Here is a 12,764-nt window from a genome sequence, read left to right as displayed (position 1 = left end):
TTATTTCATTTTCTGATTTATTTTTCATCAAAATTTTAAACAAGAAATAACAGCAGCTTTAAAAAGGAGAGAGACAGATGTCAGCACAAAGGAAGGGCGAAAATCCGCACTACCAGCTGGGTGAAAGTTTGCCACCAGGTGGCTGGCGGCAGTGGCTAGGCTCAGGATTCTCGTTCTTGTGGTGAGCTTCATTCTCTGGCCTCCAAAGACTGTAGAATTCTCAAACCAAGAGTAATGATGACCCTCTTGGGGACAAACTTAGGCCCTCCCCCTCTGCCAGGAGAATCAGGGCGCTCTGACTCATAGGAGCCACCACGAAATCACTAACTGGAAATCTTGCTGCAGCTCCACTGCAAGGGAATTGGACTTGATTTGCCAGATTCCCCATGTGATCCGAGTGTGGCCACCTGCCAAAGAGCCAGGGGCAGAGAGGGCCACTCGCCTTCCTGGCAACACAGAGATCGCCCAGCTCCATCACCAAATACAAAAGCAGCCTCAGGCAGACAAGAAGCCATTTCCAAGGACGATTTGGCTTGGATGGGAGTAGCTATAGTGCCAGAGTGTTTGGTGCATTGCCTCTTTCGGCAGCTTATCCGTTCTTCTGGGGGGGGGGGCTGGGTTCTGAGGTTCTTGTGGTACATGGAGCTATTGCCTTCACCATCTGCTCCCGTATCTTCCTCTGGTGACATCAGACAGTGCCGCAGGGTTTGCCTCTGCCATCTCCCAGGCTGTTTGACTCAACTGTGCATGTTCTTATGATGCCAGGAGAATGATCCTTCCCTAAGTCAGCTGAACGGAAGCCAGAAGTTAACTGCAAACAAGCGACGAAGCTTGCTTCGCAGCATGGAGGAGACCCGTTTCCCTGACACTGACCGAGTGGACTGTTGCTAATTAGCCTGCAGTGGGGCTACCAAAGGGAAGAGGTCCTTGCTCACCCGAAGAAGGGAATCACCATGCAGGTAGGTTAACGCGTTTCTGAGACTTCCCGGTGCCAGCTAAGAGTGTGCACTGCTTTGGGAGCAGGCTGGGGATAGGCTGAGAACTTTAGAACCACTGAGGAGGGTGATTAGCAGACGGGTTCCCGGCAGCGCCCGTGCTCTCAGGAGGTGGTTCTGACGGGCAGCTTGCTCAGAGAGTGGCCGGATAGTGTGCAGAAAGAGGAGAATGGAGATACTCCTCTGGAGTGGGCTGAGCCGAAGACCCTCACTAGATGGACTGCAGCTCTGAATCTTGGATGCCAGGAAACTGACATGGTGTGTCTGGGGCACATCATGTCTGGGGCACGTTACAAGGACTAGTTTAATAAATGGGTGCAGATGCACTCCCGGGTGCCTGAAACCCAGCAGACCCCGAGTGCACTCATTCTCTCTCTCTCACCCCTTACTGCTAGCCCTGTCTAACCTTCAGCCTCTATTATATTCCTAATCTCTGCCAAGGAAATTTCAAGTCCCTCCCTGTCCCCCTATCATGAAGGCCAGAGACTGGTCTGCGAGGAAGGGAGAGTGAGCACAGAGCTAAGAACTGGAGTGGGGAATTATGAAGGGACAAGTAAGAAATCCCACAGCTGGCGTTGTGGGGGAAGGGGAAGACGGGATGAGATTCGAAGGAATGCTAAGAGGAGCCAGAATGCCCATCCAATAGGGAGGTGGCTGAGGATAGTGTGGAAGACCGGATTTTAGAGATTGCGAGGCAAGAACAAGCTCGACTTAGGATCATGGTTGTGTGGGTCTTGAGCAATTGTTCTGAGCCAGGGGACCTGGAGAGGCTGTGGGTGGGTCGGCCTGGCTGGGGGTATGGATGAAGCCAAGCCTAAAGCCTGGGAGCTATCCTCCACAAGCCTCCTTTCTCCCCATCTCTCAGTGTTTCCCACATGCCCTTTGACTGCCCCTCTCCTCGCACATCCTCTCAGCTGGACTCTCATGATCTTTCCCTTGAGCTAGTGCAATAGTCTAACCGCTGGAGTCCCTGCTTCTAATCTCTTTCCCCTCCAATCCATTCCTCACACAACTGCGAAACTTCTAAAATGCAAGCTTGGTCATGTCTCCAAGCTTCAAGGATTCCAGTGGCTTCCCATTGGCCGCAAAATAAAGCCCAGACATCTTGCAGGGCACGCAGGAGCATTCAGGATCCACCCCCGCACCCCGCCATTGTGGCTTCGGCTGCTGTAACTTACCTGCCAGTACCCAGGTGCCTGCACTGTTTGCTGTTCCTGGAATATGACCTTGCAATTGCCTTACTACTTCCTGACGTTATTCCCTCAGCCCAGAATGCCTTTTTCTTCTGTCCTACCCGCCACACCTCTCCTCATCTTTCAAGACAAAGCCATGTCCTCTGAGAAGACTTCTCCATCCCTCTCCTTCCAGATCAAGGTTAATCGTTCTGTCTCCGTGTGTGTGTGTGTGTGTGTGTGTGTGTGTGTGTGAGAGAGAGAGAGAGAGAAATTATATATAACACAAATCTTTACCATTTTTACCATTTTAAGGATACAGTTCTGTGGCATTAAGTACATTCACATTGTTGGGCAACCATTACCATGATCCATCTCTGAACTTTTTTGTCATCCGCAACTAAAACTGCCCTCATTTAACATGAACTCTCCATCCCCCCTAGCTCCTGGCAAGCAGAATTCTGCTTTCTGTCTCCAGGAATTTGAGTAAACTAGGTGCCTCCTATAAGTGGAATCATACAATATAGTTCCCTTTGTGACTGGCTTGTTTCACTTAGCATGATGTCCTCGAGGTTCCTGTGGCAGAACTTCCTTTTTAAGACTGAAAGATATGCCATTGTATGGACCTACTACGTTTTGTTTACCCATTCATTCATTTACGGATGCTTGGGTGGCTCCACCTATTAATTATTGTGAATACTGCTGCTATGAACATCAGTGTTACAGACACCTACTCAAGTCCCTGCTTTCAGTTCTTGGGGTCTATACCTAGAAGTAGAATTGCTGGGTCGTATGATCATCCTAACTCCTATCTTTTTCCCTCAAAGGTAATTGTGCATGGTAACTGTTCACTTTCAATATGGGAATGTAGCCATATATAAATTCCCTTGGAGGAATGCTAGAAATTTAAAGCACAGCAAAGACACTGCAAAGAATATTTGACCCTGCCCTGCAGTGAAGTATGTTTCCCACATAGGGAAGTTGCAAACCCCTTGAAATGTGTAAGTGCTAATAACACTTGAACTCTAAAATTAGACTCTGGCAAGATGCTTCTAAGAAAATCCTTTCAAGAAATCTAGTTAGTAAGTTTTGCAGTTACTACTTGGTTAGGACCTGCTTGGGTGTGTAGAGCCAAGAATCCCGAATTCCAGCCCTACCCCTCCCCTTCAGTGAGTGACTGGTTCTCTAGGCTCTGATTCTACCATCAGTAAAATAACAAATGTTCCTGTACAGTCATGAGAAAAGAGCAATCCGAATGCTCAAAATAAACAAACACACAAACGGAGATCATCCAAATTATCATCGTGACTGGCACCCCAGGGAACATTGGGGCGTTTTTAGCAGGCCAATAGGATTCATAACCATCTCTCAAAGGAAGCTAAATGGGGTTCTTTAAAGGGTGGACCAGAGCAGTGCTTGATCATTCCTATTCAGATTAAAAATATCTTTGAGTAAAAAGCAGAATTCCAGGGGCATTAGAGGAATATCTGAAAAGAAAGTAGCTGGCAGGATTTTAAAATATGACAGTTGAGGAGAGTGGTTTTTGTAAATAAGGAAGAGGCACAGAGAAAGAAAGCCCTGAGCCAAGATGATAAAAAATTCCTTAAAAATACTCTTGGTAAAAATAGATGGTAAGTCCTATGCTTTATGTGTGCATTCCATCTGGGCAGTATTGGCATGAGTTTTTATGAAAATCTGCAGGTAGAATATTCTAGCCTACTCCACATGGTTATTTCTGGCCTACAGTACCACTGTGCCGAAGATGTCTTTATAGTCACCGTTAACGATGTTGGTGCCAAATTACGACAATTTTACTGCATCATAAATCCACAGAGCTTCCTTGCCTTCAAAGAACTGACCAACAGAGTTACTTTCAGGTCTTATAAACGACATTCCTCTCTTGCATGTTTTCTGGACTGCTCCAGAAGACAAGGGAGTATAAGGCAAGACTCCTGAATTTTTTTTTTCCACGTAGGCTGATAAGTTAACATTGAGTGGGATGAATTCTCCCTTCCTCCCTTCCTCCCTCTTCACTCCCTGCAATTGAAGAAGTGGTCAGGAAAAAGATACCTATTTGGAACAATTCTGGGATTCGGGTGATAGAATCAATCACTTGTGTGTGCAAGGCAGAAGGCCCACTGCTGCACATTGAACAGCAGTTATATCAAAGGGGGGGGATGAGACAGCCCTTCTTCTGACAGCAAAGATGCCTTTTCAGTTTTCAGTTTATGCATCTGTATTTCTCTATGCTAGAGAGTTCAGAAAAGGCCTGGAAAATAGAAAGGAATTTAGTGTGAAATAAGGTCCACATTTCGAATTAGAGGGGAAAAGATGCAGGCAATGCATGGTGTTAAGACATTTGGAGGCAAACGTTCTTTCCCTGTTCTCTTTCCCTTTGAATGGTGTCTGTCACGCTAATTCTCAAGCATCTGGTTAGGCAGCCACAGAGGGTCCCTTTCAGGGGCACTTGAGGTGAATATTGTTGGTGCTCAACTGTTTCTCACTTCCTTGGCTAACCCAGTCCCCAATGGCCATGGATTCAGCTTATTTTTGAAGACATCTCTTATGTATCTGACTTGAATCTGCCAGATTTCAGGAAACCCCCACGTACCCACCAGTGCATCCTCCCCACCGGTGAATGTCTGAATTCCATTTCTCTTCGTTAAGAATCAGCTATGGTGGGAGGGCTAGCTGTTCCCCTGGTAGCTGCTTCAACGTATGAAGAACTAGATTGCCCAAGTTGGGCGTAGCGGATCACAAGTGCAGGGTTCGAAGCCAGGTTTCCAATCACGAGCGGAGGTACACCTGTCAGTAAATACATGTTGTCTATATCCCAGCCGGAAACTCGTGCTGTGTAGTCGACCTAATTACCGGTCAGCAGCGGAGTTCCAGAAATGACACTACAGGCTGAGTAGGAAACAAATCAGGGGAGGTTATCCTGAGGGGTGGGTGACCCTAAGATGGTGCTTTACATGACATTTCCTGGTCATCTATTATTCTGATTTGGTGACCTCACATTCTTGGTGGATGCTTTTAACGTCTGGAGAAGACACTTGTGCTGTATGAACAGTGATCACAGAAGCGGGGCTATAATCATTCTTTTTATTTCTGGTTGCTGGTGTCTGATTCTTTAGGAGAGTGTGTCTGATGTTGGGGGGAAGGAGGGGAAGATGGAAAGGGGAGTATCTTTCAGAAATTGCAGAATTTGGGAGAATCGGAGTCAAGTGGCTGCTCGCACACTGGCCACGAAGTCCACCCAGAGGGGTAGAGTCGCATGCCACAGAGTCACTTCCCCCTTGCCCTAGGGAGGCAATACTTTTTGGCGAGAGCATCTACCAGCCGGGAGTTCTTATTTCGCTGAAGGCTGAGCTTCCCTGCTCCTGGGATGTTGCCTTGGGGTTTTGCTGATTCAACTATTCTACACTAACATGTGGGAAGGGACAAGATGGTATATATATTTTTTAATTTATGGATAAAAATCCAAAAGAGTACATTATTAATTGGGCCCAGATATTTTTAGATACTTATTTAAGGTCCTTTGCAGTTCACAATGATGCTTTAATATGCTGTATCTGATAAACTAGTTTCTCAGTTAGAGTCCTAGAATCTAGAAACACGGAGTCTTCGTTTCCTATTTCAGTGATTGATTTTCCAGCATAATGTCTGCAGTTTTTCCCCAATATCACTGTGTGTTTCAGACCACTTCTCTGTGTCAGATGGTATACTTCCAAACAGATTCTGTATTTGATTTTCAATAAGATGGCACGTCCGGGCTGCATCTATTCTGCTAAGTGATGCAGCTTTCTCAGGACTTTGCTCACGGGACAGCTGCATTAAAAACAGAAAAGTTGGCCCCATGTCAAGGGTTTCTAAAATGACTTCTAGGTTCTTGTGGAGCCCTATGTTTCCTTATTGCCCTGATGCCAGCACAAGCTGGTCAGAGAGAAGGGTTTGTGCTACAATCTAAGACTCCAGGCAAACATCTGATGAAGTGGCCTCCCGCTGCTGTGGCTAACACACTGCAGCCCCCCCCCCCACCTGCCATGGGGCCACTCTCCGCTGTCTGATATGACTACTTGGTTGCATGGATTCTAATGTAGTGCTCCCTGGAACCAGGGACTCTACACAAACAGGCTTTGCCATTTTAAGTCTCAGATGCCTTTCAAATATCTTCAAATCTCAGGGCTTAGAGCTAGATCCAGGATGCTGGTGAGAACAAATTTGGATACCAGACACTGTGCCGTACATACAATCATCCCTTCCCTCTGCAACCTAAGTTTTGTTATTAGAGAAGCCTGTGTGCCCACTTCCCCAGAAGACTCTTCCCTCACTCACGCAGATCTATTCCTGGGGGGTCCCACTGGGACCCCTACGACTCCCACTATCTGAATTCCATAGGTAAACATAGCTTAGGCTCAAGGGGAGTCCACACCGCATTAATACGCAGGTCTGATCCCAAATATATGACGGTTCTGAACCTCTCAGATTAGTTTACATGGTGAATTGGGGAAAATGATTATGTAATTTTTATAAGTTTGATTTCTCTTTGCATAAAACAGTGCTTTACCAACAAATAGGATGCCACGTCAGAATGCACCCAGATAGAAAATATTCTGATATTCCAGGCACGAAAATCAGGATTTAAATAAAATCTCCTAAAGTATAAAAGACACACACACATCCTCTAACAACCATTGACCATGACTGACCATCGGTCATGGAAAATTCTTCCAGCTACTTGTATTCCTCTGTATCATTATCTGCCTCATTTACTCGAAAAATTTATTGAGCAGCCTCTATCTGCTTAAAACGAACACAAAAAGATAAAATAGAGTCCTCACCACACAATAAAGTCAAAGTGTATTTGAGAAGACTAACAATAAGAATGAGGATAGCTATTAGGAGGCAGGGAAATTAAGGAAGACTATCTGAGATTGTGTTCCGGCTTGTCTGTCACACTTACTTGGGATGTACTTTCTCTTTTGGCAGATAAAAGAGAGGAAATGCGTACTTGAATTTAAATCTTAACTTGTAATTACTAAGTGCCTCTTGTACCTTCAGCGTAGCCTTATGGCAGCATAGGACGAAGTCTACCTGAGATAGCAAACCTGTTAGGCGGGACAGGGCTCCTTCTGTCCACATGATATAGCAGCGCCCTGGCTTAGGTAAATTTTTATCCTCTGGTGTCTGGTCCTCATTAAAACAGACTCTTCACCAGCCACTCTGGAGAGTGAGCATGACCTATTATTACAGTTATGATGCATCCCACTAACTGCCACCCAATAGGCCCAAGATATTTATTTGCCCTCCAAGAGTTTAACCTATGTTTTGAGGTTCTGCAACAAGTGATTGAGCAACGGAAGCAATATGGAACGTGGCTTAGATTAAAATGACCAGGGGCGCCTGGGTGGCACAGCGGTTAAGCATCTGCCTTCGGCTCAGGGCGTGATCCCGGAGTCCTGGGATCGAGCCCCGCATCAGGCTCCTCCGCTGGGAGCCTGCTTCTTCCTCTCCCACTCCCCCTGCTTGTGTTCCCTCTCTCGCTGGCTGTCTCTCTCTCTGTCAAATAAATAAATAAAATCTTTAAAAAAAAAAGATTAAAATGACCAGGATGGGGACACCTGTGTAGCCGGCTCAGTCAGTTAAGCATCCCACTCTTGATTTCGGCTCAGGTCATGATCTTGGGGTCATGAGATTGAGCCCCTGAGCTGGGCGTGGAGCCTTTTTAAGATTCTCTGACTCTCTCTCTCCTTCCCCCTCTAAGAAAAGTAAAAATAAAAAATAAGATGCCCAGGATGAAATATGGAGCAGTTATCTATCTGGGTACAGTTGGTGCAGAGGGAAAATATTAATCATTGCCCACCCTCCGGCCTGCCCTGCCAACATCACCCTCACCCTCCTTGAAATGTGGCTTTTACTCTTTCAACTTTGGAAAGGGTCTTCCCGCCACCGTGCTCTCCCTCATCAGTTTGTACACATGCTGTTCCCTCTCCTGGAGCGGTGCTTTTTAAACTTTAATGTGCATATAAATCATCTGAGGATCTTGTTGAAATGCCAAGTATGACTCAGGAAGTCTGGGGTTGTGGACTGAGATTCTGGATTTCTCACAAGTTCCCAGGTGATGCTGCCGGTCCGAGGAAGAGCATGGCCCTGGAACACCCTGCCAGGCCTGTCCTGGCCTTGCTGTCAGTGGCTTCTGGACACGTGGATTTTATAAACAGCTACAACAACAACAGCAATAATAACAGCCACCACATCGACAAAAAGAACAGAGCAACAAACCCTTCCAGGGACCAATCAGCTTGCCAACTTTTTATTGCCAATCACTTTGTCAAGATAGGACATTGAACATACACATGGCTGTTGTCATATCCTGAAGGAAGGTTATTTAAATTCTGAAGAAATAGGACGGCCATAGTTTCAGAAGGGGAATTTCTGAATTGAATAAACTTAACTTTGTGAAAGACTGACGATACTCCTATCATTTTTAAGATATGGTTCATCTAGACTGGGGCACTAAAGGTGCATATCCAAAAAAACGGCCTGCCTGAAGCCTGCTGAGTCTTTAAGTCTCAAGTCTAGAGTCAGCTTGTCCAAGAAGGCTTTTCTGATCCCAGACGTGGGTTTGGATGTCCCGCCACCGTGCCCTAGGAATCCCTGTGCATGACGCAATCCTCACCCTCATCACCCTCCACTGTCACTGCGTGTCTTCCTGTCTGGGGTCCCCAGCAGTCCCAGGTCTTTCCTCTACCTTTGTATCCCAAAGCCTCGGACACTGCAAGTACATGGAAAATACCCTGTAGTTGAATCAAGGCCTGAAATAATGGATCCATCCAACAACATTACTGGTGGATTCTATGTCTGGTATTGCGTAGAGTTAGAGACATTTTTTTTGAAGCAGTCCAAAATTGTGGTGTATTTGAAATTACAGAGAAAGTGTACATATTAAGAATCTTTTCATGTAGCAGGTTTTTTTGAGTGGGCAGTGAAACACATATATACCTTCACCTGTTCCTACCTTGAATCTGACCAGCCCTTTCCAATCATTGCTTTGAACTGTCAAGTGATATTCTGCTCTGTGAACTTGCAGATATGTTTTCGTGCTCTTCTAAATGAGATACCGTGAGCTTTAAAGGGTTCTTAAGATTTTTTAAATCTGCTATGATCCCCCGGGCTCTTGGCAACGGATACCAGTCATGCATTTCTTATAACATTTCTTAATTTCTTCCCACTTGTTAGCCTGTCTATTGTGTAGGATGGCCTTAGTTTGCTCTCGCAAAATGAACAGCTCATGCAGGTTACAACTCAAAGTTCATCATAAACTCGTTGAGCACAGGAACATATTGGGAATTAAGACAGGCAAATATCAACTGTTAAAATAAGAAATGGCAAGTAAGTCACTTGGGTAAGAATTACACTCAATAATTGAGTCAAATTCCTCCTTTTTCAATGATGGTGACAACATTATAGCTGTGTGTGTGTGTGTGTGTGTGTGTGCATGTGTGTGTGTGCGTGTGTGTCTCCGTGGACATATACCTCACTTACTAGTGACTATTTCTGGGATGAGATCACAGAAGAGTTTCATTTTCTATATTGTATACCCATCTTAACATTTGCATTTATTACGACAGCAAGTATTTTCCATTCTAAGAAGAAAGACAATTCAGAATTTAAAAAGAAAAAAAAAACTTCTTTGAGAATTAATGACACTGCTGCCCACAAGTGCAGTCTTTCCTACACACGAAAGTAGGGCACTAAGACACACTCAGCCTGAAGGTTCCACAACAAAGAAGAGAGATTTGGGTTGTTTTAACACTTTTAACTGGCTGTAAAAAGCACCTCATAAAGTGTTTTTGATGTTTACAAATCTTGTAACAACAGAAGAGTTTTTAAAGTAAAATATACATACTTTGGGGAATTTAAAAAGTTATCAGTGATTTAGTAGAGAAAATTACATTAAAAATCTTTTTAAAACCTAACCTGATAAGTTTTGCAAAAAGAAGGAGCAAATGTTGTTAAACAGCTTAATGGAGACATTAAGAACTGACTTCTTCCATAGGTTTTAAGGTGCCTAATAAAAAGCACATTTTTAAAAGAGTCATATACATCCTAATAACATAAAGCACTCCAAAACTAAATTTGTATATATATCATTCAAAAAAATATTTTCTTTCTTTCTTTCTTTCTTTGAGAGAGAGAGCAAGTGCATAATAGGAGGGGGAGAGAAGCAGACTCCCCGCTGAGTGCTGATTCCCCACGTGGGGCTCCATCCGACAACCCGGAGATCGCGACCTGAGCCAAAACCAAGAGTTGGATGCTCAACGGACTGAGCCACCTAGGCACCACTGTAATTTTTTAATATAGCAATTGCCCCATCTGTAGTCAAATGTGGAAATCTGTATAATTTCGACCATGTTCCTATTACAAAAATGGAAGCCCTGCATCCTCTCTACCACTTCTTCGAATAACTAGTTTTACTCCAGTGCAGGGCAGTGGGCATTGAAGTTTCAAACTTCATCTAAAATTATGATGAATGCTTGCTATGTGCCAGCTACTGTTCTGGCACTTGGGATACATCATAAACAGAACAAAGGTTGCCGCCTTCATGAACTCTATATGCGGGAGATAATAAAGATGAACATAATAGATGTGTAAGTTATGTAGTACGTCCTTATTAAAATTATTTTGGGGAGTGTATTAGTCTTCCAGCTTTGCCTTAACAAAATACTACAGACTGGGTGACTTAAAACAACAGAGATATATTCTCTCATAGTCTGGAGGCTGGACGTCCAGGATCAAAGTGGCAGCAGGGCTGATATCTGGTGAGATCTCTCTTCCTGATATCTGGTGAGGTTTGCAGATAGCTGCCTTCTTGCTGTGTCCTCATGTGGCCTTTCCTCTGCACATGTGTGGAAAGCTCTGGTGTCTCTTGCCTTCTGATAAGGACACCAGTCCTATTGGATGAGGGCCCCCACCCTTTGCGACCTTATTTAACATTACCTCTTTAAAGGCTCTATTTCCAAACAGAGTCCCATTGTGGCTTTTGATTTTAACATATGCATTTGGGGAAGAGGGGTCAGGAAAAATTCCATCCATAACCTATGGCATTTGTGATATGAGGGACACTCAAGTGTGGGGCCCAGGGCAGAATCTCCTCTTATCAAGGTTAAGGACAATGTTGAGATAGACATTATGGAGAAGGTGACATCTGAGCAAAGATATAGGAGGTTAGAGAGTTATACATGTGGCTATCTGGAGAAAAGACATTTCAGATTGAAGGAACAGCCAGTGCAGAGGCCTGAAGACAGGAAGGTCTCTCGGATGTTTGGTAAACAGTAGGTCTGCAGGGGTGGGAGAGTAGGAAGAGATGAGGTTGCGGGGTTCTGGGTGGTGTGGAGCTCTGTAGGCCCTTATAAGGAATTTGGTATTTACCTGGGTTAAATGGGAGAACCATTACAGGGTTTTTGTTTTTGTTGTAAGATTATTTATTTATTTATTTATTTGTGAGAGAGAGAGAGAGCGCACAAGGAGAGTGAGGGGCAGAGGGAGAAGCAGACTCCCCACTGAGCAGGGAGCCCAATGTGGGTCTTGATCCCGGAAACTGGGATCATGACCTGAGCCAAAGGCAGACACTTAACCCACTGAGCCACCCAGGTGCCCCCATTGCAGGGTTTTGAGTGGAGGTGTGACATGTTCTGATTTATATATCCATGTAGTTGTGAAATTATTATTGTAAGGCATTTTGGTGAATAATTAATAAGAAATGCACATTTACATTTGCCCCTTGAACAACATGGGTTTGAACTGCATAGGTCCACTTATACATGGATTTTTTTCAATAAGTACAATACATTAGTATAAATGTTTTTTCCTTATGATTTTCTCACTAATATTTTCTTTTCTCTAGCTTGCTTGAAGAATACAGTATACAAAATACGTGTTAATTAATTGTTTATGTTATCGGTAAGGCTTTCAGTCAACAGTAGGCTATTAATAGTTGAGTTTTGGAGAAGTCAAAGGTTCTTTGAGCAGGGGTCAGCACCCCTAACCCCTGTGTTGTTCAAGGGCCAACTGTACATTAACTGCATCTTTTAAAATCTTGATTTTTAGAATCTAATTTTAGAGTCACATTAGCTGGAGAACTTCCCACTTACAAAGTTTTCCAAAGTGTGATACATATATAAGTAAGGCTTCCTTCTACATATCTATTCATTTTTTCTTTTTTCTTTCTTCTTTTGAATGTACATGGTTACACATTTCTTGTGTTCATTTGAAATCTTTTGAACTAAGTTTTATCTAATTATGTATACTTAATATCTATGTTCTAAGATACTTTTGAACAAAGTTAATACTGAGGTAGCTTGGTTATATAGATATACAGAGAAAAGAATAGTTAGAAATGACATTACTTTGTGCCTTTTACAAATAAATAATACTCTGAGGGCTAATTGTGTACCATTGTAATACAAAGTCTGTTTCATTCTGTTTGGCTTTAACAAAATCATGATCATCAATTATCTTGCATTCAAGAGAAACAGAAACTGGATTGTTACTTATCATTTCTATGACTTCTTTGTCCAAAAAAAAAAAAAAAGAT

The 12,764-nt window shown here is 43.8% G+C and overlaps 1 long non-coding RNA gene across 1 annotated transcript; it reads left to right on the top strand.

Moving 5' to 3' along the window:
* The first annotated feature begins 257 nt into the window (after positions 1-257).
* Positions 258-12,612, top strand: LOC130542984 (uncharacterized). The gene is made up of 2 exons (XR_008957941.1): positions 258-959; positions 2,262-12,612. It is a non-coding gene; the product is annotated as an uncharacterized LOC130542984 (long non-coding RNA).
* The last annotated feature ends 152 nt before the right edge of the window (positions 12,613-12,764 follow it).

The sequence above is a fragment of the Ursus arctos genome, unplaced genomic scaffold (assembly GCF_023065955.2).
Source record: "Ursus arctos isolate Adak ecotype North America unplaced genomic scaffold, UrsArc2.0 scaffold_7, whole genome shotgun sequence".
Classification (NCBI taxonomy): Eukaryota; Metazoa; Chordata; class Mammalia; order Carnivora; family Ursidae; genus Ursus; species Ursus arctos.
Note: the sequence above shows the minus strand (reverse complement) of the source record. Positions and strands in the feature narration are given on the sequence as shown.